Below are 27,726 nucleotides of genomic sequence, written 5' to 3' on the forward strand. Positions count from 1 at the left end.
TGCAGTGGGCTACTTATTGAGCTGCTAAGCACACAGCAGTTCTGTGGCAGAGAGATTGTGCTTTCTACTCCCGTGAAGAGTTCCCATAAAGCTATGGATAGATGGGTAACATAGGTGTGCACTTATGTAAATATATTAATTCATAAAAATAGAGGTATTGGCATGGGTACACGTATTTATATGGCAATACATTGAGGAAGTAGATGGACTTTGGGCCTCTGCTCAAGCCCTCCCTCAACCCAAGAACACTTTGTTCCAACAACTTGGCATTCTTTGATGCTCACCCTCCCGGTGGGATCGCTGAAGACAAAATGGGTGCACAAATGTGGTGAAGAAAGCTGATGGTGCCCGATTATCTAAAGATATAGCGTCTGGGGTCTTAAAGGCTTGAAGTTAACAAGCGGCTATGGAGGACCACCATGAAGGCTTCAGGCACGCTTCCTGAGTACAAGGTGGTGGGCCGCTGCCTGCCTACCCCCAAGGGCCGGACACCGCCACTCTACCACATGCGCATCTTCGCCACCAACCACGCCAAGTCCCACGTCTGGTACTTTGTGTCACAGCTGAAGAAGATGAAGAAGCCTTCCGGGGAGGTTGTGTACTGCAGGCAGGTGTTCGAGAAGCCCCCTCTGCGGGTGAAGAACTTTGGCATCTGGCTGCACTACGACTCCCGCCGCAGGACTCATACCATGTACCCGGAGCACCGGGACCTGACCCCCGCCGGCGCATTCACCCAGTGCTACCGTGACATGTGACATGGGTGCTCGGCACCCGGCCCATGCCCATTTCATCTAAATCATGAAAGTGGAAGAGATTTCGGCCAGCAAGTGCCGCTGTCCTGCAGTCAAGCAGTTCTATGACTCCAAGATCAAGTTCCCACTGCCCCACTGGGTCCTGGGGCGCCAGCATAAACCACGCTTCACCACCAAGCGGCCCAACACCTCCTTCTAGGCTCAGACCTCCCACCCCAGTCTGCCCAATAAACGCTATAATAAAGGGCCGCGAGGGTGTGGCGGGTAGAAGCAACAAGCCCACATAGAAAAAGCACACCAGCCTGTGTGATCATGAGGTGTCAAAGGGATTAGGGAACAGGCATCGCAAGACGCAAAACAAACCGAAAAAACCCATATTGTTAAGAATGAGGGGGCTTGCAGGAGACTCAAAACCCATCTGTAGATAATGCGACATCCCATCACAGAAAGGTCACAGGAAGGTGAAGTATAGCACCGATGAGACACACAATACTCCTCTGGTTCCTTGAGGCTTCTTCACCCCCCACTATCATGACCCCAGTCCTGCCTTTCGCTGTGGGCTTTGCCAGAGCATGTGCACAGGTACAGATAAGAACTCAGGACACATGGAATCCATGTCAGATAAACCCCTCAGGAATAGATATGGGAGTAGCAACACAAAGAGGGTAGGGGGTTCATAGGGGGAGAAACTGCAGGGGAAGGGAGACAGTGGTCAGTGTAAGATGAAAATAATAATAATTTATAATTTATCAAGTGGTCACAGAGGGTGGGGGAGTAAAAAGAAGAGCTGATACCAAGGGCTCAAATAGAACGTAAATGTTTAGAAAATAATGATGACAACATATGTACAAATATGCTTGATAAAAGTTATATGGATTGCTTTAAGAGCTGTAAGAGGCCCCAATGAATGATCTTTAAAAAAAAAAATTTTTTTTTAAGAGTTACCATCTTGGAAACCTTTAGAGGCCCTGCCCTAGAGGGTCATTGTGAGTCGGACTCAAATCAATGGCAATGAGTTTGGGCCACAAAGGGGGGAGAGAGCTGGGCCAGAGCCCATCCACATGCTGAGCCCATCCACATGAAGACCTTCAAGAGGCGTCATGGAGCCACTACAGAAATTTGAATGGAAAATGTCCCGGGAAACCCAGAGCCCAAGGGAATAAAATACACCATCTATATCATGGGAGGAGTCATCCGCAAAGCCCCTGAAGAAGCCAGCAGAACAGCCCACGAGAGAGGCAAACATCATAGAAAATTCTAATCTAGTACTAGTCAAGTTAGACCATTCATTCATTCATTCAACAATAAATATTGACTGAGTACCTGCCATAGGACAGGCACTGTTCTAGGCCCTCAGAGTTGTCAAGGAAGTATTCCTGTGGAACCTACATTCTTGAAAGTAGTGAGTAGAAAGAAACGGCAAACAATAAATAATAACAGTGATAATAAAAATTCCATAGTATGATCGAAATTGATAAATGCTGTGGGAGCAGTAAGCCCTGGTTGCACAACAGGTAAACATTCATCTGTTAACCAAAAAGGTTGGTGGTTCAAACTCATCCCGCCAATCCTCGATCTGCTACAATAAGGATCACAGTCAAGAAAACCCTGTAGAGTAACTGCTCGGTAACGCATGTGCTTGCTGGGAGTCAGAAATCCACTTGACAGGGATGGGAAGAGGAGCAGAGTAAAGGCAATGAGGGCTGTATTTTTTTTAATATTTTACTCTGAAATAATTGCAAACTAATAGACAGCCACAAGAATATTACAGAGCACGCCTATGCATTCCCTATGTGTGACATACATGTTTACACTGATTTATTACCTAACTATAAACTTGTTATCAATATGGAAATTACCAATTTTATAATATCAATTATAATCCCTTACTGTTGTTATTTATTCTGAATATCGAGTTTTTTTCTTAGTACATCCTTACTTTTTAGCATAAAATTCTCCGGGGCTATCCTGTGGATCAGCCATTTTCCCAAGGACCCCTGGTTTCTTGGAGTGGTGAGTGGTATTTAAAAATCAACATCTGGGTGCTAGGTGTGTTCGTTGCCATGAGAAAGATGTCATTACACTTTTAGCAAAGCTAGAAATATACACACACATTCATAACAATACCTCCGATCCTAATCCAACCCCAATAACAGGCTATCCTTAGTTGTGGAAAGATTAAAAAGGAGGCCGTACATGTTTATTCATAGGACCGATGAATACTTGTTCTTCACAGGCAGCTTTTTCCCAAGAGGATGAAGCTCAGCATGAAGCTTAGTCAAGCAGCTGAGTTTATTCTTCCTGAATTTACTGATCAGGTAAGTCATCCCACCTCCCCAGGAACAACATGAGTACCTTCTTGCATCTGGTTTTTGTTCAGTTTATTAGTCCCCACCCCTATTACTACAAAAGAACTCATTCTCTCCCCAAAGACTTTCTCCTTTACATATACCATTTCTTTACATCTCTCTTCCTAATCTCACTTGACCTTTCAGCAACATTTACCCATTGACGGCTCTCTCCTCCCCTCCAGCATTTGCAACATCTCGCTCTTCCCGTCCTCTCTCCGATTTCATTGGCAGCTTCCTTTTGGTTTCTTTTTCTACGTCCCCTTCCTTTCCAAAACCAAAACCAACGCCATGTCTGGTGAGTAGATAAAAAAGAGTAGAACCAAAAATCTTACCATAGTGAATGATGGGGGGAGAGCGGAGTGGAGATCCAAAGCCCATTAGTAGGCCACTGGAGATCCCCTTGCAGAGGGGTCTCGGGGAGGAGATGAGCCAGTCAGGGTGCGATGTAACAATGATGAGAAGTACAACTTTCCTCTAGTTCCTAAAGGTTTCCTCCCCGCTCCCACTACCATGACTCGAATTCGATCTTGCAAGTCTGGCTAGACCAGAGGAGGTACACTGGTACAGATAGGAACTGAAAATACAGGGAATCCAGGACAGATGAGCCCTATAGGACCAGTGGTGTGAGTGGCAAAACAGGGAGGGTAAAGGGAGAATGGGTAGGAAAGAGGGAACCGATTACATGGAACTGTGTGTGACCTCCTCCCTGGGGGACAGACAACCAAAAAGTGGGTGAAGGGAGACATCGGACAGGGCAAGATATGACAAAATACCCATTTATAAACTATCAAGGGCTCATGAGGGAGTGGGGAGCAGGGAGGGAGGGGGAAAATGAGGACCTAATGCCGGGGGCTTAAGTGGAGAGGAAATGTTTTGAGAACAATGTACAAATGCGCTTTACACAGTTGATGTGTGTATGGATTGCAATAACAGTTGTATGAGCCCCTAATAAAATGTTAAAAAAATAAAAAAAATTAAAAATTAAAATAAATAAATAAAAAGAAAGAGTAGAACCGCCGTTGGGTCGTGGAATCCGCCCAGTTCTTTCCCTGCTTTAATAAAGCCTTTCTCAACTTCAAAAAAAAAAAAAAAAAGAGTGGAACCACCTCCAAGGATTGCCGAGGACAAAGCTCTACAGACTGCTGCCTCTTCCTCCTGTGGGGCTGCTGTGCTCCACCCACTGACCTTTTACTTACCAGCCAGGTGCTGAACCACTGCACCACCAGGATTCCTACTTTCCGTTCTCAACCTCTATTACTGACAAGCCCAATCGTAGGGTCCTCTGTGCCAAATCTCATACTATTCTCTCTCTACATTTCAAATATGTGATCTCAAAAGTCATGTACCTGTTCTTAATTTCCAAATATGCCCTTAAGGTTAGACCTCTGGTCTGTCAGACACATGTTTCCCCAGCAAGTCTGTCTCCTCTTAGATGTCTAAGAAATGTCTCAACATAAAAAGCAATGGCAGAGGCTGGGTTAGTTGTAAACCAAATTCTTTCTATTGAGGGCACCCACCTATGCCTTTCCTAGCTTCCTTTGGCACTAGGTATAACCAAGAGACTGAGTGGCAATGGGATGGGAATAAAAATGATGTAAACCACTTCTTGATTGGCTAATTTAAAAAAAAGCTCTCTCATGCAATCTTCCACTCTCTCATTTCTCTGTTTGCTGGCTAGATCCCGAGGAGCCAGCAAGGACTCCACAGGTCTAGAGTTCAATTCAAGAATGAAAACATAAAACATTATTTCCCAAATAGCCACTTTGATTTATTTCTGAATAAGAAATTCCATCCCCCCCCCCAAAAAAAAATATTTCCATTAAACCATTGCTCTTTTAAGATTATTTGCTCAAAAACAATTAGTCTGCCCTGATCATGACAGATGTTCAAGACAGAACCTGAATTTCCCACCCAGATTCCTTCCCCTATCAATTTTCTCTGCCTCGATAATTGACACCTTTCTTCCTTCGAACACTCAAAACAAAAAACCTAATTCCTTCTTTTTCCTTATCCCATACACTCAATTCATGAGCAAAGCCAATTGATTCTATCTTGGTATTGTTCCAGTTTACTAAAATACAAACAACCGCAAGTTCTCAGTGGGTTAGATAAATATTTATAACACACATGTCTGCATCCTGTGACTGTACTAGGCTTGGCTGACTTTGGTTGTTCAGCCAACCTTGACTCCAGACTACAGATCAGGTTTAGGTCTCACACCTGTGTGTCTCCTTTGGGGGTCTCAGAATGAAGGCGTGATGCCTTCATGAGACGTGCTCTTTTCATGACGGGTGGCAGAAGCACATAGACAGAAAAGTGGTCAGAAAGTCACCATACCTCTAACAGCCTCAGGGCCAGACCACAACCATTGTCTGGCATTACCTTGCTATTTTCATAGACAGGTGCCCCTAATAAAATGTGAACTCCATTAATGTCTGGCATCTCTGAACATTTGATAAATGATCCCTAAATTAATATTAAGTGAAAATATTCTGGAAAAGTAGGTTGTGAGTAGTCTGTTAAGAATCTTGGAAGGTCATGATAGAGTTTGGGCTTATCCTAAAGGCACTGACAAGACAACTGTAATGGTAGATAGGTGGTGACTTTTGAAAGGGAAATTCGTTAAAAGGTTATTCTAATTGTCCGGGTCAGAGAATTTTATCAACAGATATTAGTAATCATGATGGCCTCCATGTACTGAGTGCCCAGAGAAGGCTCAGACAATGGGCTGTGTTCACAAGAACCCAGAAAACACATATCAGTATACTTGTTTTGCAGATAAAGGAGCAAAATGAGGCTCAGGGAATTCATGTCCTTTCTCCCAAGGCCACACAGCTAAGTCCCTGGCTCTGCTGGGAATCCATTCCAGTACTATGCTCTTCCCAACACCAAGGAGGGGAGAACAGGAGTGATGCCAAGTTTCTAGGTAGGGCAATTACTTGGATGACGTCATTTGCTGAAATTACACGATGGCTTGACGGGAAAGGCAGTGCATGTGGGTTTGGAGTCCTTGAGTAGTCCAACCAGCTACAGACTCAACTACTAGCCAAAAGGTTGGTGGTTCAAACCTACCCATAGACACCTCAGAAGCGCTGCTTCGAAAAGGCCACAACCTTGATGCCCCTATTGGGCAGCCCTACTCTTGCACACCCGTGGTCACCAGGCGTCAAAACTGATGAGGCAGCAGCTAACTAGCAACAGCACGAGGGAGAGGCCTGTTGATAAAACAGATGTTCTGCATGAAATACAAGCGGGCTCTGGCTAACTTGCTGAGCCGGAGAGTTCTTAGGAGGTTTCGGGGAGCCCAGAGAGCCGGTGGCAGGCTCTGTGCCCAGGCAGCTCCAGAAGGCTGGGCAACGGGAACTAGTCATTCATTTATTCATTCAGCAAATTGCTTTTGAAAACTTGCTCTATTCCAGGTCCCAAGGAGCCCTAGGGACCCAAGAGAAAGAGTACCCCATGGTATCCCATCCTCAAGTAACTGACATTCAGAGGAAGACTTAGACAAGAGGCAAATTTATTAGCTAAATAAAAATATGTGTTGAGTGGTAGTAATGAAACAAAGATAGGGAATTCTGTTTTGTTGTTATATCAGAAAAAACCACCGTTGTGGCAAGCATGATTGAAAATTACAAGTATCCCCGTTCCCTCAAGGGTCAGAGCCCTGAAAGCAAGCACCAGATAGGCAAAGCTGAATATGTGTGTCTCTGTTTACTTTCATAGAGAAGTAGGTAGGTATTATTTTGCAAGAGTATATCAAAATGAGAGAATTTCCCCCAAAGGGAGGAAGGTTTGGATTCTAGACAGCCAAAATAGCCACAGACGTAGATGTAATTAGTGAGGGAGAGCCAGAGAAGAGAATAAGAAGACACCATAGAAGACTGCGCCTTCGGGAAAACTATGACCATATTTTAGAGGCAGGCAGACAAAGAGGGACCACTAGTGAGAGTGGAACCGAAAGAATCAGAGAGAGCCCGGCTTGAGAATCCAAGGATAGAGAGAGCACTTATGAGGCAAATAGTGACCTTGGGGAGAGCAGTCTGAGAAGAGGTTTGGGAGCAGAAGCCAGATTGTAAATGGAGAGGAATTAGTGGGGACGGAAGCAGGGGCAGAGTCACCTCTAGGCCAATGTGTTGCACATCATAATCCATGTTGTTGTACAGCGACGTGCAAACTATATTCTCCTGTGACAAAAGGCATGCAGAACTTGTTTTGTAGCACTTAGCCCTCGCTTCATTTGAACTTCACAATAACTTTGGGAAAGAAGTTTTATTCCCATTTAGAGAGGTGGAGGAAAATGATATCCAACATTCAGTGTTGGAGAGGATTATAAATATTTTCTTGAATTGTCTACTTAATAAATAACAAAGGATTTAAAATGTATATATTATATAACAAGAGTTATATTATATATATATATACATACTCTGATCCAGAAATTACTCTTTAAAGGAATTTAACCAGAAGAAATTATCATGAACATGCACAGTTTTTTTTTCTTTATTAGTATTTTTATCATTATATTATTATTTTCTTTTTTTTTTAATCATTTTATTAGGGGCTCATACAACTCTTATCACAATCCATACACACATCAATTGTGTAAAGTGCATTTGTACATTCATTGCCCTCATCATTCTCAAAACATTTTCTCTCCACTTAAACCCCAGGTATTAGGTCCTCATTTTTCCCTTCCCTCCCCGCTCCCCCCTCCCTCATGAGCCCTTGATAATTTATAAATTGGTATTTTGTCATATCTTGCCCTGTCCGACGTCTCCCTTCATCCACTTTTCTGTTGTCCGTCCCCCAGAGAGGAGGTCACATATAGTTTCTTGTAATCGGTTCCTTCTTTCCTACCCACTCTCCCTCTACCCTCCCAATATCGCCACTCACACCACTGGTCCTGTAGGGCTCATCCGCCCTGGATTCCCTGGATTTTCAGTTCCTATCTGTACCAGTGTACACCCTCTGGTCTAGCCAGACTTGTAAGGTCGAATTCGAGTCATGGTAGTGGGAGTGGGGAGGAAGCATTTAGGAACTAGAGGAAAGTTGTATTTTTCATCGTTGTTACATCGCACCCTGACTGGCTCATTTCCTCCCCGAGACCCCTCTGCAAGGGGATCTCCTGGCACACAGCTTTTTAAGACCGTATGAAACAACTGAAAATAAGCTAACACCAACAAGAGAGGATTTAATAAATTCCTACTAGGAAATGTGCAGTCATTAAAAATAATGTTGCAAAATGAACAGTTAAAGAAATGATAGGGAATAGAGTTTATAATTTATGATGTGTTCAGAGAGGACTAAGAAATGATATCAATAGTATGATTTCATTTTTACCACCACCTTAATATTAAATATACATATATACTCCAAACTTTCTGCAATAAATAAACATTACTTTTGTATTAAGATTCTCTTTATATGGTCCTGAGTGACTAAATTCATATCTGTGGTCATACAGAGCTAGCTGAAAACTTTCTCAGCCTGATTTTTCTTTAAAAAAAAAAACATAAAATACCTTTTATTGGAGGTTTGTGGAAAGTTTACAGGGGAAATGACTTTTCCTTTCAACGATCTGTACACATGTTGCTTTGTGACATAGGCTGTAGTCCCCCAGTCTCGTGGCACTCTTCCCACCTCTTCAGTGGCTTCCCGTGTCTCTTCCTTCTGAGCGTTGCTCTGGGGCATGCTACCCTTCTGATCGTGAATGGTTGACTGTGCTTAGACTGAGGAGGATGTTCCTCCCTGTGTGTTTGTTCACGTTATTGGTGTAGTAGTTCCATAATTCGTGTCAACTCGAAGATATATCAAAGTATAGCGGTGGTATTCAACCTGTCAATCAGGTCACAGCTTGACAGTGTCCTGGGAACCTTCATCTCTCTCTGGGTTCACCTGGTTGCTACCAGAGCCCTGGAGATTCGTCCACCACCATTGGTTCCACAAGACTTTGCATCTACTGGCCTGTGATCTTCCTACATTCTGCCTCATTAGATGTGGCTGCGTAAGTCTGAAGAGGAACTTATGGACTGGTATTGGATTTATGGACTTGAGTTGTACTGGGTTGGGATGTTGTCCTGATACATGATCACCTCTCGATAGAAACCTCTGTCTTACACACATGAGTGTCACCGGATTTGTTTCTCTAGTCAACCCAGCCTAAGACAATAGGTCTGTCCATCGTTTGGCTGAAAGTTGACCTCCAAACAGTGGGTTCATTCGACTGACCATAATCTCAGTGGTTCTACCAATCTCTGACAGAGCAGTAAGTCTAACTATTTTTTCTTTAACTTTAAGACTTATTAAAAGAAAATAAAGAACAAGCTTCCTAGTTATTAGATTGGTTGATGGATACAATCAAATGGCTACAGTCCTTGGGCTGCTAACCCAAGACCAGCTGTTTGAAAACACCCGACCCTCCTCGGGAGAAATGACCAGGCTTTCCACTCAAAGGGTCGCAGTCTCAGAAACTCACCAGTGCAGATCTACCCTGGTTGCTATGAGTCAGCACTGACCCCATGGCAGTGACTGTTTTAGGCAACACCAAGGGTAACATTCAACTCTTCACCCAGAGGAAAACCTTTACTCCTAACTTAAGAAGTAAAAGTGAGCATCATAAAAATATTGCTGGCCTAAAACAATCTACTCTAAGCCAAAGAAACCTGTTCTAAGAAAATGTTACATGTTTTAAAATTTTTACAAATTTAAAATTAAAATATTTTTGACAGCATACATCTTAATATCATAAGCCTGATGTTTTTCATGTCAGGCTTCTTTTTCTTAAAAGGAAGTCAGGAAGGGGAGAAAATAACAATGCAGAAATATGTTACTTACTAACTTCCTTTCGATATTCAATTAAAATAACCCTTGCATGCCTAACAAGCCTTAAAATATGCCATCATTTCTGTGCCTAAGAAAGGAAAGGAAAGCACTTGTGAGAATGGTTGGGAGTTGCGGAGCCAGCAATAGCAAGGATTTTTATGCGTTCATAGTAGTTCTGGATGTGAATACAATGAAAACAACAAACACCTAGGCTAGAGCTAAATCTAGATTCCATCCTTTAAATTCAATCGATTTGATTCCATTCAAGTCCGCTGATTCTCAACTGGAAATCGTTCTCAAGCACACTGTCATTGAGGGGAGACGTCTCTACAGAAGAGATGACCGGGGAGGCCTTCATTGGGATGGGGGGCACTTCAGATACAAGAAAACTGGAAACGTTGGTGACTTTCGTGACTCCTAGCACAAAGGCCTAGGGAATTACTTCCGCGAAACTCACAGCTGAGAAAAACCTATGGTGCTGTTCTACCCTCCAATACACGAGGCCAATACATGAGGCAAGTAGGTCAAGGCCAAAATCAAGTTCTCTTCCTGGCCTGCAGGTCTCATCCAAGAATTCACCTGAATGTGAAATACCTCCTGTGAAGGGAACTGGGAATGTGTTCGCTACCAAAGTGGCAAGGGTCGCTGAGCTCTTTGGTCTGGTTTGCAAAGAAGGAGCCCAGAGGGGGGCCACCGCTCAGGCAGGACTTGGGTCCGGCTCTCAGCAAAACTGACTAAAAGTAAGGCCCTAGTACAAATATTTAAATCCTTTTTCTAAACGAATGTCGCTAAGTGTGACGCTGAGCGCTTCTAGTCCTAGACACTTCCCACGCAGGGTGCACACACAAAAAAGCGCCGGGGGCTAGGGGGGGGGGCGGGGCGCTGCACTTCTGCGCAGGCGCAGTACAAGGCTGCGCCTCACCTCTAGGGCGCAGTGCCTGGAACCGTGTGTACAAGGACGCTGCTGGCAGAGGCACCTCTCCGCGCCTATGGCAAGCACTGACATTGCACCCTTATCCAAACATCTGACTCCCATCTTTCAGAGAACTTTACCATATCCGCTCAAAAACAAGAGGCACTTCGTTAATCTTTTACATAACACATTATGGCACCGGGTGAAAATTACAAAGGCACCCTCCTTGCTTTCACTGATGAAAATTGGTCTGTGATGCTCTCAAAGTCAATTTCCCACCCTAATTTCTACTCTTTCTGCATTCAACAGGGCAAGATCACACAATTTGCTTTGATCTATGGAGGCTCTCAAATACAGAAGAATTTAACTGGCGCAATGATCCGAGGATGGAAACTGTTGGTTAACAGCTCGGCACGTTGCATCCAGAGCGCGTGCCATTCTCCCCACACCTGCCCATGGCTCCTGGGGATAAATGGAGAACGTGCTGAACAAGGAATGTTCTGCAAATCCAATCTGAGAACTATTCAATTGTTAGGAGCAGTTGCGGGAGCCATCCGGGCAGGCACCTGGAGAAAAGAAGCAGCATATGGACTGCGGGGGGATGAAGTGTAAAACTGACCTAGAATTGGAAGAAAATTCAGCTTCCGCTTCACAACCAGAGACCGCGAGCTACAAGCGCCCAAGTGAGCCCACGAGCCGGGAGCCCCGCCTGGGGGCGTGGACTCGCGGTCCGTCGGGGGGCGGGGCTTGGCCCGGCCCCGCGCAGCTCCGCCCCTCACCAGACCGACGGCGCCTCATCCACAGTAGGCTGCGCGTCTGCGGTCTGCACCAGCGGAGAAAGGCTGACCCAGGTGAGTGCTGCTGTTTCACCTCTCCGGCCGCGCGGACCCCTCCCACACCCCCCGCTGCCCGGAGCTAAAGGGGAGCTCGCACGCTCTCCCCCTTCATTTTAGTGGATTAGCTTTCCGTCTTTCCCTGCCCTGTGCCTTCCTCCACCTTCTTCGCCACCTCCCTGGTGGGGTGGGCTTGCAACCTGTAAGGGAGGCCAGGCCTCGCTATCCGTAGCTCTGGGACAGTCTCAAGGTCAACCAGTCTAGGGTGCCGCTCCTCTCCTTTTCCTCGGCGGTGCAGCCCCGGAGGTGGGGGGCGGGGGGGCTCCCTCTCCCCGGCCTTGCCCACTGCAGCTCCGGTGCGGACGGGCGGGCACCGCAGGGGCACAGCTGCGCAGCCCTGCGTTGGCACTGGTTTTAAAAATGGCCTGGGAGCGCCGCGCCTCCGGCGGATGAGAATGTGTTGCTAGGAACCGCCTCGCAGGGAATTGTGTTTGTTTTCCTCCTGCCTCCTAGACACATATGTTCGTTTGAATCGGAGCCTCTAACGGGCTCGTTTCCTATCCGAGAAGCGCCGCCGGAGGGGGAGGGAGGGCTCTTCATTTTAAGCGCTTGCCTTGGCTTTCGGAGAATTTCCCCTTTATCTGAGAGGCCCAGGGCCACCGAGCTGGGGCGACTACAGGGCGGTGGTGGGAGTTGGAGACTCCCTGGTGAGTCATCCCATGAAGTTGTGGCTTCTGCTAATTTTTTCCTTGGGAGTCAGAAGTTTACTAGCGACCTTGTAGCTGAGATGAGAAGCCCGAGTGTGGGAAAGGGAAAACGGAGGTGGGCGGGTGGGTAGGAAAGGAGTGGTGGGGGTCGGGCTTTACAGGGGGCTATTGTGTGCTGCAGGTGCCGGGGGGCCTTAAGATGCAGCCCTGTGAAGTTGCTGCCTTTGAAGGGTTCCTTTGTGTGTGGAGCTGAAGCGGGGGCTTGTCGGGGGAATCTACACGACCCTGCGCCTGCAGCACCCACCCGCTCCCCTCCCCCGGAAAAGCCCCCAGGGGTATTGGCCAGGGTGGCAGGCTATATTTTATTTCTGTGAATTAGCAGTGAGAACATTTGTTGTCTGGATCGGAATCAAGAATGATTATTTTCACAGGAGCTCAATTTTAAGCTAACGTCTAAAATTCAAACAATTGCTTTCATCCCTGGGAAAGCAGCGTGTTGGACTGTTCCTCCTGACTCACTGTTACAGAAATAGAAAACTTTGTCGCGGGATATATTTTTTTCAACAGATGTTACTATATATAAAACGATAACGATCCAGAGGCCAGCCATGAGCCCTGCACCCCAGCCCCTTCCTTAGGTTAAAGAGCGAGACTGAGCTGGGGAGGGCATTTTCGGCCCTTTATGTAGACTTCCTCCTGCTGGCCTTGAGTTTGGAGGAGGCCCCGACCAGAAAGGGAACCTTAACCTGGAGATTAGCACAGCTCAAGAACTTTGCCCATTGTGCAGATGAATGCTGAATCTCCCCTGGGAAAAGGGCTGCAGTGAGGTAGACACAAGCCACCCTGTCAAGTCATGTAGGGGAGAGCAGCGAATGGAATGGCTGCTTTATGGGCTCGGGGCCCACTTCTGTGGTGATAGAGGGTGCTGGGAACCCAGGTGGTGGTGATGGTTGGATGACATTGTAAATTCACAAAATGCCACTGGGTTGTATGTTTCACACACACACACACACACACACACACACACACACAAAGTAATTTAATGCCTATTCTACAGACTATCTAGTATATCATCCCCTGTAATTATACTTAAGTGGTCTAAATCTACAGATCACTGTTGCTGTCCCATTTAATCAGCCATTTAGCAAATGTAAGGAGCCCTGGTGGTACTGACAGATGAGTGGGGCTGCTAACTGCAAAGCCATCAGTTCAAACCCAACAGCCCCTGTACTGCAGAAAACAAAAGTTGCCTCTGCCCATGAAGATTTATAGCCAAAGAAACCCTCCAGAGGGTCACTGTCAGAATGGACTCATTGGGGTAGAATAATACTGTTATAATGCTTTTGCAACTGCATTCATTGATGCTATTTAATGAGTATTCTGCCCTCCTGAACAGGGAGAATTTGTTACTAGGTATGTAAAATGAAGATTCCTCACCCCACACTGTCTTACTGTATCTGCTTACTATGTTTGTGAAAAGGGAAACAACACATGAGGGGACAGATTATACTGCCTTCCAAATGCATGTGCAAATGGCCTTAAGGATCTCAGCATCTGGAATCCAAATATGCCCTCTTCCCCCTCTGAGTTCTTTCTAGAGCTCACCTGATTACCAACTGGAATTTGGATTCTCAGATTTCAGGCCTTGGTCACCTTTGAAAAAAATACAAAAAGTGAAATCTTATGTCTCCATCTTCAGAAGTGCAAATGATTGTCTTTAGAGTGATCGTTGACAGACAGGCATGGAAAAGTCAGACCCTTCTTTCAGACAGAAGCCAGCGCTGAAGGCAGTTCCTTCATTCAGAAAGGCTGGTACCCCTGCAGGGACGCAGCAGCTGCTAAGAATTAACTACAGCCTACTCACATATCTCAGTGATGGAAAACCCAAGTGGTATCAATGTGTGACTCATTCCAGATTTACCCCCTCTTTTGGGAATTGTGGCTTCCTTGGCCTGTGGCCCTAAGCTCCTGTGAGATGCTAGTTACGGTACAGGTGTGTGCCAATAGGGATGCAAACGAAATAAAGTGCAGGTTTCTTGGTTGCTTTGCTTGTTGCAGATTTGCTTGCTATGAAAAAGAGGAGGGTCTCCTCCCCCTTCTTATGATCTCTAGTGCTCATGAAGAAACATTTGCTGCCTGTTGGACTTTCCTCTGGTCTGCCCCACCCCTTTCCAATTAGAAACATCTCAGCCTTTAATCCGTTTCAGACTTTGAGTTAATTATTAGTTCTCTCTTCTTGTTAATGTAGCTTATGTACAGGTGCATCAGGGGACATGGAAATTTTCAAGTGATCAGATGTGATCAGTCATGTTACCCAACCTCATGGAGTAGCAGTATAGTCATGGGCCCTGGAACCAGACTGCCTGGTGTGTGTGAACCCAGGTCTTGCCCTGTGGTAGCACATGGTTGCGATAGGACCTTGAGCAAGTTACTTGACCTCTCTGGTGCTCAGTTTTCTCACCTGGAGAAAGTTATTATGCTTGTTAAAGTGGAGGGTGTGGGCAAAAGAGGAAGGCTCTCAATGAGGTGGCTTGGCACAGTAGCTATAGCCGATCAGCTCAAACACACCCGGCAGCGTTTCCTTCTATTATACTTTGAGTCTCTGAGTCTGAGTGGATTTCACAGCTCCTGAATACAACATGTGTTAATAGGGATACTGTAAGGATTTAGGGGAGCTCTGATGGCTTAATGCAGTGGCTCTCAACCTTTCCTAATGCCGAGACCCTTTAATACAGTTCCTCATGTTGTGGGTGACCGCCCCCGCCAACCATAAAATTATTTTTGTTGCTACTTCATAACTGTAATTTTGCTACTGTTATGAATCGGATGACCCCTGTGAAAGGTTCGTTCGACCCCCAAAGGGGTCACAACCCACAGGTTGAGAACTTCTGGCTTAATGGGTTAGGTAATTGGCTGTTAACCTAAGGTTGGCAGTTCAGATCCACCAAATGCCCTGAGCGAGAAAGAGAGGCTGTCTGCTTCTATGAAGATTTACAATCTCAGAAACCCAATGGAGCTGTTCTACTGTATTCTACAGAGTTGTTAGGAGTCAGAATTCACTCAATGTCAGTAGCTTTCATAAGGCTAAATGAGCCGATATTGGTAAAATGCTTAGAAGAGTGTTTGACCCACAGTAAATAATACACTTAACCATATAAGAATAATGTGTAACATTGCCTGCATCTTCCTGTGGTGTCTATATCAGTATCCCTCAGACACCCCCTACATGATAGGTTCTTTGCTTTCCTGGCTCCAGGCCTCTACACTCACTGTTCCCTCTGCCTGTGTTCTTTTCTCTCTCCTGTCGTCGTGGGTCCTTCTTAGCACATGTCCCAGGCTCTCACCCTCTGTCCCATGCCCTCTTGAATATATTCAAGAATGTTAGTACCTTCCTGCTTGGTCCCCACTTAGTCCCCTTCCTGCTTGGTCCCCACTGGAGCCCTGCACCTAGCATGGTGCACACGTTGAGTAGTAGGGGTGAATAACAAGGAACCATGCCCAAGGACTACTGAACAAGGTGGTAGGCATGACTTGGGACACGCATTCTATAGATAAAATGCTCTGTCCTGTCTGGAGTTTAAGAAACTAGGTTTATTTAATGAATAAAACCAAGCCAATTACCATCAACTTGATTCTGACTCATAGTGCCTGTGTATAGGGAGTCCAAGATTGTAAATCTTTACAGGAGCAAATAGGTTAGCCTCAGCTTTCTCCTGTAGAGCAGCTGGTGGGTATGAACCACTGACCTTGTGGTTAACAGTCCTAGGCTTAACCTACACTGCCAAGAGGGCACCTTACTTAACGAATAAATAAAAAACGAAAAACTCACTGCCATGGAGTTGATGCTGACTCACGCAGCCCTATAGGTTAAGACAGAACTGCCCTTGTAAATTTCCTAGACTGTAACTCACTTGGGGAGTAGTAAACTCTCACTCTCTCAGAGCCAGTGGTGGTTTTGAACTGCGGATGGTGCAGTTAGCCCAATGCCTAACCACTATGCCACCAATGCTCCTATTTAATGAATAGCTATGAAAAATCAAACATTTTTCTCTTTTCCTCCATGTGTGTGGCCATTTCCTAGTCTCTTCCTTGTTTTCGGAGGATATAGCCTCCAGACCATGGGAAATAGCCCTGGTCCCTGGGGTCACATCTCCTGGGAGACGTCCCTAAGTGGCCCCTTCTGACCTGCCGTCTAGATTAGGCTTTAACAAATCCACAAACTTTCACCCCTGGAGCCTCTGTCACCACGCCTGTGGGGAAAGTCTGTCATGACACTGTCAAGGGAGCCTGGAAGGTTCTGTCTTCTTCCTGAAGGGCACATTGCCAGATTGCCCCAGGAGATGCACAGTCTATTCAGGCCGGCCCACTTCATGCCTTCTGATGCAGAAGTCAGACTCCAGAGCAACAGGAATAAGTAATATGCTTGCTTTAATCTTGACCAACCTCTTTGCAAGCTTCTGGCCACTAACCCAGAGTCCTTCATGTGGACTTGAGCAACCTGCCCAACCATCCCACCTCGTCCCCCAGCCAGCGCAGGTTTTCCGTGCTAAACAATTGTTTTCCGTGCTGACAGTTCTCCAAGGTGTGGGAATTAAAGTAGTGTCTGAAACTTGACTGTGTCTTACAGCTCATCTACATCTGTGCAACTATAAAAGCTAAATACACTTGGATGGTAGTACTTGTGGCTCTTCGAGGGGTAGGGCTTCCGTTCTTCTAATTCATAGTCTCCACTTTGCAGCTAGTCTACCAGTAAATATTGGTGAGGCATTGAAGAACACGAGGTGCTGGGATTAGGATAGGAGCCCTGGTGGTGCGATGTGTTAAACATTCGGGTATTGACTGAATGGTTTGAACCCACCAGCCACTGCATGGTAGAAAGATAATCTGTCTCCATAAAGATTTATAGCCTTGGCATCATCAGAACCAAAAATCATATCATTGTGAATGAGAGGGAGTGCGGAATGGGGTCCCAAAGCCCATCTGTAGGCTACTGAACATCCCCTTATGGAAGGGTCATGGGGAGGAGATGAGCCAGTCAGAGTGCAGTGTAGCAACGATGAAACATACAACTTTTCTCTAGTTCATAAATGCTTCCTCCCCCACCCGCACTATCATGATGCCCAATTCTACCTTACAAATCCGGCTGGACCGGAGGATGTACACTGGTACAGATAAGAACTGGAAACACAGGAAATCCAGGACAGATGATCCCTTCAGGACCAGTGGTGAGAGTGACAATACCAGGAGGTTGGAGGGAGGGTTGGGTAGAAAGGGGGAACCGATTACAAGGATCTACATATAACCTCCTCCCTGGGGAACGCACAACAAAAAAGTGGGTAAAGGGAGACGTCGGACAGGGCAAGATATGACAAAATAATAATTTATAAATTATCTAGGGTTCATGAGGGAGGGCGCAGCAGGGAGGGAGGGGAAAAATGAGCTGAGACCAGGGGCTTAAGTGGAGAGGAAATGTTCTGAGAATGATGAGGGCAATGAATGTACAAATGTGCTTCACACAATTGATGTATGTATGGATTATGGTAAGAGTTATATGAGCCCCTAATAAAATGATTAGTAGGAAAAAAAAGACTTATAGCTTTGGAAACCCTGGAGCAGTTCTGTTCATCTTCCTGGGTCCCTACGAGTCAGCAGCAGTATGGTGGGAGTGAGTTGATTTGTTTGGGGATAAAAAGCTGATTGGAAAAGTCCTAGCTTATGACTTAACTTAGCTTGGTGCTCCCGCACTTCACTTGAGCGAATAAGTAATCATTGGAGAAGCCATGCTCTCACTGCACTGTGTCCAGCTGTTGGCTGACTGTGTAACCCACCCATAGGCACCTGGGAAGAAAGACCTGGTTCTCTCCCGCTGACAGCTCACAGTTAGGGAACCCCCCGTCAGCTGTCCTCCCGCACAGGACTTGTCAGGAGCTGTAGTGCACTGCATGGCAGTAGATTTGAGCATCTGGCAGTGTGTTTGTTTCGTTTTCTTATTAACTAACCTTCCATGGTTAGTCCTTAAAAGATAATCTGCTGTGCATTGTGAAGTGAGAGTGATTCTTCCTCACCTGGTTTGTGGTCCTGCTCTTCAGTGCCCGCCCATGTGCTCCATTTAAAATGTGTCGCTTGAAACATGGGGACCCTCAAATGGAACTCATAAGCGTCTCATGCAGAAGTGAGCAGAACTGCCATTCTGAGGATGTAGGCTGAGCCCACAGCAACCCCGGGCTCGGCTGTTTCTCTCCCACAGTGGAGACATGTCCCCATGATGGGGGGCAGCTGTCCTGCTTAGGGGGACTCTTGAGACCTCTTCCTTTGTGGGAACATCTGGAGATAGAAGGAAGCAGAGACAGCTTCCCAGGAGGGGCTCTAAAGCAGCAGACATCCAGGGCCACCTCAGTTTCTGAACCCCCACACCGTGTTTGGAACTCCGAGAACTCCCCTGCCCTTACCATCCTCAGGTGTTAGTCTCTAATTCCAGTCTTGATTTTTTTTGCCATGTAAACTAAGTGCCCACCTGTGCAAGGGAGAGCGGATGCAGAGCCAGCTAAAAGTTTTGATGAAACCTAGACTGGGTCAAGGAGCCCTGGTGGTGGTGTGGGTTTCTTATTGGACTGCTAACCGCAAGGTCAGCAGCAGTTCAAAACCACCAGCCGGTCCTCGGGAAAAAGATGAGACTATCTACTCCTGTGAAGCGTTAGTCTCAGGAACCCACAGGGGCAGTTCTACCCTGTCCTGTCAGGTGGCTGTGAGTCGGAACCAGCTCTGCGGCAGTGAGTTTGGTTTTGGGTATAGATCGGGCCATGGCTCTGGGAGGATCCATAAGGACTTCATCGTTGTCCCATCCTGGATGCAGAAAGGGGAAAGGGAAAAGAAGACTCCAGCCGAGTTAGTTTTGAGGAGTGCATTATTCCAGAGGAGTTGGGTGGGGTTACCTTTGTCCAAGCTGGCTCTGGTGCCTTTGTTCGGGGGCAGAGAGGGAGCTTAAAGGCCAAGTCTTCTGTCCCTTGAAAAGCTGATTGACTTTCATGTTAGTAAAAGATACGTTGCTGTCACCTCCTGGCTTAGATTGAGGAATTATTGGAGGCAAGTGCCCAGGTCTATAAAGCTGCCTGTTCTCCACTTGTGATGTGGCCTCGGAGGTTTTGTTAAGAGCCTAGGAGGGGGGTGGGGTAAATAGTGCAGAAGACCTTTGCCCTGAGGAGTGTTCAGTTGGATGTAGTTCAGGAAGATTTCTGGCTTAGCCCTTTTGTAACTGAAGAAACTCCTCCTGCCCCAGTGAGATAAGGCAGGTGATAGTGGAAGCAGGAGTGGGAGGAAAGGTTGCGAGAAGCTTTAGCACGTAGCCGTTCCCATCCAAGAGAGCGTTTTTGGCCAGTACTATCATAACACTGCATTGCCAACGCAGGCACTGGAGTGGAGCATGTCTTCTCAGAGGTAGACCTTCAATGTGAGCCTACGGTTAAGCACTCCCGAAGTAAGCATTTAAAATGAAGCCTTCTAGTTTCTGTAAAGCCCACCAGGTCTCTGGCTGTACCACACCAGTACTGCCCAATGCAGGTTCAGCCACCCATACCAGCCTATGACTTGAAGACCCACAGTGGTTACCAAGGCGCCAACATTCTCCTGGTCTCCCTGCAGAAGCCCACCATAACTTGGCACTTTTCAGCTGCCCCCAAAGACCACCCCAGCACCAGTTTCATGATTGTCCCAATTTTCTTCCCTTAACCTGCTGTGTGCTTTAAAAATCAGTATTTGACTATTAATGAAGACTTGGCTGAGTAGTAAGGCTAAAATACAAATGTTTATCTGTGAAATCGAGAGTAAAGCAGCAATGTCTACCCTCACCACGTCTGCTCAGTATTGTACGTCTAGCCTGGGCAGTCAGGCTAGACAAAGAAATGAAGGCGTGTGCATTGGGAGGGCCATGGTGGGAGTCTTCCTGCACAGACAGCCTGGTTCTAGGACGATGTAAGGTGTTCCATTGGGTCTGGATCTAGCTCTAGACTCAATCCGGAATCTTGTGCCCTCTCCCTCTGCTCCTGGAGGGGAGATCCTGAGTGTCGCTTCGTAGTGCCCTGAATGAGAGCTTTGTAGAGAGTTTTCCCTTCCTGTGGTACCCTGAGCTAGAGAAAGGAGGTAATCCCACTACCGGGTATGGGGAAAATCCAGCAGCATGATTTAGTAATGAAGAGTGTTAAGTATTCACTAACTGTAAGTTACTTAACTCTCCTTGCCGTAGTTTCCTCCTCTGTAAAAATGAGTTATAAGAGTGGCCACCACATAGATAGTTGGGAGGATAAAGAGTATTAATTTTTAAAAACCTTTTTCCATTGTAAACGTATTCCTTTACATACTATAGTTTTATATCCAACACCTTCTGATTGCACTCACCAATATTACAATCGCTCCAGTACCCTCTCTGCCTGTTTCCATTCCTCTCTCAACCCTCTGAACGTTGTCCAGTAAATGCTGCCCTTTTGGTCTTCCATGGTTAATTCTAACACCGGTGAGTTTAATTCTAAACCCAAAGTGTAAAGGTCATGGTCATGGGGGTCCCACCAATCTCCATGCAACCAGCCAACTTGGTCTCCTTTATGATTTTGAGTTCTGATGCACATTTTTTCTCCCTCTCATTGTAGGACCTTCTAATGTGATCCTTACAGAGCAGTTGGTAGTAGTAGTTGGGTACCACCTAGCTCTTCTGGTCTCAGGGGTATGGACACTGATGTTTGCACGGACTGATGTTTCTATTGCATGAATTGTGTCTTTCTGTTTTCAGTCTCTTCTTATGGGAAGAATCCAATAGCTGCTCCTTAGATTGCTTAGATGGCTGCTCCTGAGCTTGTAAGACCCTGGCCACTATACACCACAGTAGGACGTAGAACATTGTCTTGGTGACCTGTGCTATGCCAATTGACCTTAGCAGCCCATGAGACGATAGTCCTGACTGCCAGGCTCAGTGAGTTGTTCCCACAAGGTGTTTGGTTATGTGGAAGAAGTTTTTATAATTTCATCCCCTGTATGAAGGAGTATTAGTTTTTATAAAGATTTTTGACAGTGGATTAGGGATTGCTATGTTTTTTCCCAGAAAGATATGTTTTTCCCTTACCCCTCCGTAACTGTGAAAATGGCTTTACTTGGAAATCAGGTCTTTACAGAGGTGATTAATTAATATGACATACTGGAGTAGCATGAACTCTAATCCAGTTTCGCTGGCGTCCTTAGAAGAAGCGGACGGAAGAATGCCGCGTGAAGCTGCCCAGACACAGAGGGAAGACGTCTTGACCACAGAACAATGGAGTCAGATTGGAGTTAGGCGGGCACTTCCCAAGGAATGCCTGAGGCTATCAAAGCACCTTGATTTTGGACTTCTAGCCCACAAACTATAAAAGAATAAATTTCTCTTGTTGTAGGCTACCCAGTTTGTGGGACAGTGTTACAGTAGCCTAGTACAGAATGTCAGTGTCCGGCATATGGGAAGTACTCTGTATGTAGCAGTGATACAGTTTCTCATTTTGCTGTTTCAGCTAGATGGCTGGGACATCTCCCATGAGAAGTTAGTCGGAGGTTCCATTGGCTCTCTAAGTGGACCTTTCATTTGAAGCTGTGATGCTAATCATTCGGCACTGAAGGAACAGCCGATCTGGGTATTGGAGGAGGTAGTATTGAGAGGTCATCCCATAGCATAAGGAGTTGCTTTTGAGAGATTACAAAGGCCTTGAGCACTGACTCATCTGACTAATGGAGACGCTGACCTTGTGAGTGAGTGAGATCTGGAAATCCAGTGTCTGTCATGGGACAGACTCACAAAACAGTCTCAAGAAGCACTGAGCTCTCATACCACCTGTTTTTGCTTTTTCCGTTCTGAAAATGTGGGGGGTTTCACCTACATGGTTGAAGGACTTTTCATTAGAGACCGAGTTCTCTGTTGAAAATCTTTTAATCTTTAAATGTGCTATCTCATTGCCTTCTATTTCTAATGAAAACGAAGCCATCATTCTGATTGTCATTTTTATTTGGCTTTTTTTTAGTATTTTCTCTTTATCTTTGGTATTCAGCAGTTGACTGCTGTGAGAGGTTTATTGTGCCAATGATGTCTTCATTGGGTCATGTGGGGTAGTTTAATAGATTGCAACTGGATTGAAGGGAAATCGAGATAAATACTTCCCCTGACCTGCAGCCCATGTGAGTTAAAGCAACTTCAGTATATTCACTGTTCCCAGGAATGTGAATTGAACTGATCCCTCTGTAGGGTTGTGTGGATTAATTAGCCGTTATATTCCTTCTCGCTGCATAAACCTATCCTTTTATATACATAATCATAAGTGCCCTGGTTTTGTTCTCCAGCGAACCCAGCCTAACCCAACTGCAGTGTCTGGAGATTACGCTTCTCACGTTTATTATGTTTAGGATTGTTGGATGTGTAAGTCGATGTATTTCATTTCTTCCCTCTGCCCACTTCTTTTTCTTTCTTCATTTTTTATATCAAATATCACATGGTTTTGTCGCGCTCTCTGTTGAAGCTCGAAGAAACCAGTCATCCGGTGGCACGCTCTCAGTGTGTCCAGGCTAGAGTACTCTGCAGATCAACCCCGTGGTCTCCTCAGCCCCATGGTATTGTCAGGGACACTCTAGGAGATGGAGCGGAATATGGATCCCCAGAGTAAGACTTGGCGTGTAGTTTTGGTCTTTTGTAAAAAAAAAAAAAAAAAAAAATCTAGAACAGTGGTTCTTAAAATGTAATCCCAGGTCACCAGCATCACTTATGTATGGATTCATTACTAATGTAATTCTCGGGTGCCACCTAAGACCTACTGAATCAGGAACTCTGGCAGTAGGGTGTGTTTAAGCCTTCCAGGTGATCTGCGTGCTGTTGATGCTAGAGACTAAGGTGCAGCAGACTGAGGCATGGTCTCTTCAGAATGAAGACGAAAGTTGGACAGTGATGAAGGAAGACAGGTGTAGAATTGATGCATTTAAGGAGCCCTGGTGGCACAATGGTTATGTGTTGGCCTGCAATCCTCAAAGTCAGTGGTTTGAAACCAGCAGCCACTCCTCAGGAGAAGGGCAGGGCTTTCTACTCCCATAAAGAGTTCGTTCAGAAGCTCACAGGGGCGGTTCTACCCTGTCCTCTAGGGTCGCTGTGAGTGGGCATTGGCTCAACGGCTGGGAGTTTTGACTTGGCAAAGAATATTGAATATATCATGAAAGGTCCAAAGAAATAAGAAAGTAGTCTAAAAGAAATACAACAGAAATGTTCTTTAGATGCATGGATGGCGAGACTTTGACTTGCTTGCTAGAACTACAGAATTTGGAAGGGCCAAATGGGACACTGATTGTCGTGTTTGTTAAAATAGAAAACCGAAACCAACCCAGTTGCCATCGGGTCCCTTCTGACTATGGTGACGGCGTGTGTGGTGGGATAGAGCTGCTCTATGGGGCAGGGGAGAGGGTCAGCAAGATGAGGGAACCCCCAGGGAGCTGTGCTGACAAAATAGCCACAGCAGTGGACTCCAACCTGCTGGGATCATGAACATGGCCCAGGACCGGGCAGTACCCCATTCTGATCTGCGTAGGTCAGAGCCGACTGGACTGCCACCGCCACAAAAGTAACTGAGTACCGCTGACCTAGGCCATAGTCAACCAGCATTCTGTGACGTTTCAGTCTTCATGCAAATTATTATGAAAAAGCCTAAACCAAAGATGCGTTCTCTGCCCTCAAAGAGCTTAGGGAAATGTGGAGATGTGCAGCATTTTCATTGATCAGTGGGGAAGAAGTGTGCACCAATTCCAGGGCAGAGCCTGTGAGGATCAGAGTAAAGGCTTCTTGGAGAAAGGGGGAGCGGGACTTGCACTTGGCCATGTTGGTCGCGCCTAGGGCCTGGAATCCTGTGATATGTCTTTTCCTGTGGGAAGATGCACAGGATGTGGGGGAGGGCATCGGGGAGAAGAGACAGCTGGACTCCTGCTCACGTGCTGTTCCGCCTCCTAAATGTGGGAGGTAGGACAGCCCTCTTGTTTCTTAACTGTTAGTGCTGGCCCCTAAAACCTAGCTGTCAAAGGGCCCCTCACCAAAGCCGAGCATATTCCTTCTCTGTATCCATGCATCTGAACAGGTAACCACGTCTCCCCTTTGAGAACTCTGTGTTCATAGGGTTTCCAGTCTTCTAGACACAGTGGTCCTGTGTCATCCCCATGATGCATGAAGAAAGATCAGTTGGGGAACCAGCCACTGTTGTTTTTAGCAGCTTAGTTTGCAGAAGGAGATCAATGGGCCTTTCTACCTGGGCGCTCTCTGTCTGGAAGCTCCCCTGAAACTTGTTAAGCTTCATAAAAAACCAAACTCACTGCCACAGAGTCGATTCTGACTCACAGCTAACCCTACAGGGCACAGGTTAAAGCTTCCCCTTTGGGTGTCTGAGACTGTAAAGCTCTAAGCGAGTAGCTGACCTCATTCTCCTGCAGAGCACCTGGTGGGCATGAACCGCGTAGCCCACTGTGCCACCAGGGCTCCTCTTCCGTTTCATAGGCATGCTCTGTTCACCACAGACGGACGGGGTGGCCGCCTAGGACAGCGGTTCTAACTGGTGGGTCGAGACCCTTTTGGGGATCCAATAACCCTTTCACAGGTCGCCCGATTCATAACAGTAGCAAAATTACAGTTATGAAGTAGCAACAAAAATAATTTTGTGGTTGGGGGGGTCACCACAACATGAGGAACGGTATGAAAGGGTTGCAGCATTAGGAAGGCTGACAACCACTGGCCTAGGAGACGCATTGGCCAGGAATCCAACCAGGGCCTCCCATAGTGGAAGCTGAGAATTCTACCGCAGAACCACCACTGCCCTTCACCTTTAACCTTTAGGGAAAGCTATTTCCGCACAGAGGGACTCCCTTGGGTAATAATCATACTGGTTTGCTTATGTACATCCCTTTCCCTATGGGAAGTGGGGCTTGCTCTGCTGACACTGTCTTCTATGCTGATCATATTCCTGGAGGGAGAAGTCGGAAATATTAACTGCTACGTGGCATGGTCTCTCCCGTCCTCCCTCTCTCTGCCATCTAGTCAGTGCCGACGCAGAGTGAGAACCCTGCAGGAGAGAACAGAACTGCCCCTGTGAGTTTCCCATACTGTGGCTGTTTACAAGAGGAGAAAGCCCCATCTTTCTCCCATGACATAGTCAGTCCTTCTCATCACCTGGACCTGCCCTCTGGGACTTCATCTCCCATTGTCGCCACCACTCCGTGTGGCTCAGCCACACTGGTGACTCTGCCAGGCTCTTCCTCGCCTCGGGCCTTTTCTGGGTTTTCCTCTCGCCGTAGCATAGGCTCATTGCCTACTAAGCTTCCTCACGGATCTTTCTCCTTGCCGTTGTCAGTGTTACCCCAGGTCACTCATGCTTTAGAACGCGCACTGTTCAAACAGACACTTTATCAGCTAAGCTAAACTGCTCTTTGGTTTGCGAAGTCTTTTTTTTAATTAGGACGCAATCTAGACATACCAGTATTTAAAAACTAGAGCAAACTCAAAATGTGCCAAAAGGGAGATAAAATGATAAGGTTTTAACCATTCTAATCAGATGTTTCATTTTAATCTACTATAATTGTCTCTACAATACTTTCTGATAGCTGAGCTATTCCCATCCCTCAATAATGGTCAGGGTGAAATCACCGGAGGCTTATTCTATGTGCAGATCCTGACCAAATGTATTTTGGGCTTCTCCTGTCATCCGTAGCCTTCTGCAAATCGGGTGCTCATGATTTAAGCTCTGATACCATTCCCTCCTTCAGATTTGGATTATATTATTTATAATCCTTGAATCATGCAAGCTGGAGTGCTTCTTCTATGTGGAACTCCTTGGGGGAAAATTGGGACTTTCTACTACTATAAAGACTTACAGCAGTGGTTCTCAACCTTCCTAATGTCGCGGCCCTTTCATACAGTTCCTCGTGCTGTGGTGACCCCCCCTCCAACCATAGCATTATTTTCATTGCTCTTTCATAACTGTCATTTTGCTCCTGTTATGAATCATCATGCAAATATCTGATATGCAGGCTGTATTTTCATTATTACAAATGGAACATAATTAAAGCATAGCGATTAATCATGAAAACAATATGTTAAAAAAAAGAAAACAATATGTAATTGTATATTGAGAAATATTTCTTTGTAATTACAAATAAATGAAATTTTGTCTTGAAGCGTGGTGTAGCATGGCTAACAGTCTTCACGCCGGATACTCGTATGTGGAGGGACCCACCTGGAAACAGATAGAGGAGGTGTGTCTCGTTCCTAAGACCATCAGAAAGATGTGTTTTCCGATGGTCTTAGGCGACCCCTGTGAAAGGGTCGTTCGACCCCCAAAGGGGTCGCAACCCACCAGTTGAGAACCTCTGACATAAGTCTCGGAAACCTGTGTCCGATAGGAACGCTGTGAGTCAACATGAACTCAAAGGCACTGAGTTTGAATCATAATAAACACCTGGGCACTAGCTTATGTAGGTACTGTACTGTACTTTCTATCTAGAGTTTACTGTGTAACAGTGTATTCTTTGACTCATAAGTGGTAGCATCTAATTTCATGTACTGAATATCTCTTGTGTTGTAGCTTTCTCTGTTTAATTTTCTCTCAAAAATATTTCTGTGAGGTGCATCAGGGCTCTCGAATGCAGCAAAACAGTGTTCTTTTCAAGAGGCCAAGCAGAAATAACAATTTGGAAGTAAAAAAGATCAAGCAACATGAAGGTGAAAATCAGTGATTGCTGTTGCTCATGAGTTAGATATGCCACACTTGACAATCACAATGATCTTCAAAAACAAGAAAAACATTCTCCAAGCTTTTAAAAGATTAACTCCACTAAAACCTGTAAGGCTAATGGAAATGCAGGAGGCATTAAGACGTTTCTAATGACTTGGATCCAAGAGTCAAACACAAAAGTGAACTTCTCTCAGCATATTAACAATCACTGCTAAAGCAGAACGCTTGTTTGAGATGCATGAGCAGCGGGATCAGACTGTGCTGTGGTACCCAACTTTGATTCTAGAGAAGAATCCTGATCAAAGGGGGGAAAGGCAGAACAGAAGTTCAGATTCTCCTGGGCTCCAGACTTTCTGAACCCTCAAAACATCTTTTTAAATCATAAACCAAAAGTATCCCCTAACATTTTTCCTTTAAATTGAACCATAGTTGAGCTTCAGTAAACAATGTCTGCCTTAAGCATTATGCTCTTTTGAAGAACTGTGGTTCAAATTGGCAACAAGCCACCCAAAAAGTTAGAAAAGGGACAGGGAGTTTATATCAATATGGAGGAACAATTGAGAAAAGGGTGAGAATGATCTCGCAGTTT

General features: G+C 45.8%; 1 protein-coding gene and 1 pseudogene across 1 annotated transcript in view; both read left to right on the forward strand.

The window, feature by feature from the left end:
* The first annotated feature begins 419 nt into the window (after positions 1 to 419).
* Positions 420 to 951, forward strand: LOC101656800 (annotated as a pseudogene).
* Positions 952 to 11,605: 10,654 nt separating this feature from the next.
* Positions 11,606 to 27,726, forward strand: part of MGST3 (microsomal glutathione S-transferase 3) — a 29,506-nt gene continuing 13,385 nt past the window's right edge. The window contains exon 1 of the mRNA XM_004706761.2: positions 11,606 to 11,689. The gene's annotated coding sequence lies outside the window, so the exon portion shown is untranslated. The remainder of the gene's footprint in view (positions 11,690 to 27,726) is intronic.

This window comes from Echinops telfairi, unplaced genomic scaffold (assembly GCF_000313985.2).
Source record: "Echinops telfairi isolate 266 unplaced genomic scaffold, ASM31398v2 ScPeMD7_7424;HRSCAF=8462, whole genome shotgun sequence".
NCBI lineage: Eukaryota > Metazoa > Chordata > Mammalia > Afrosoricida > Tenrecidae > Echinops > Echinops telfairi.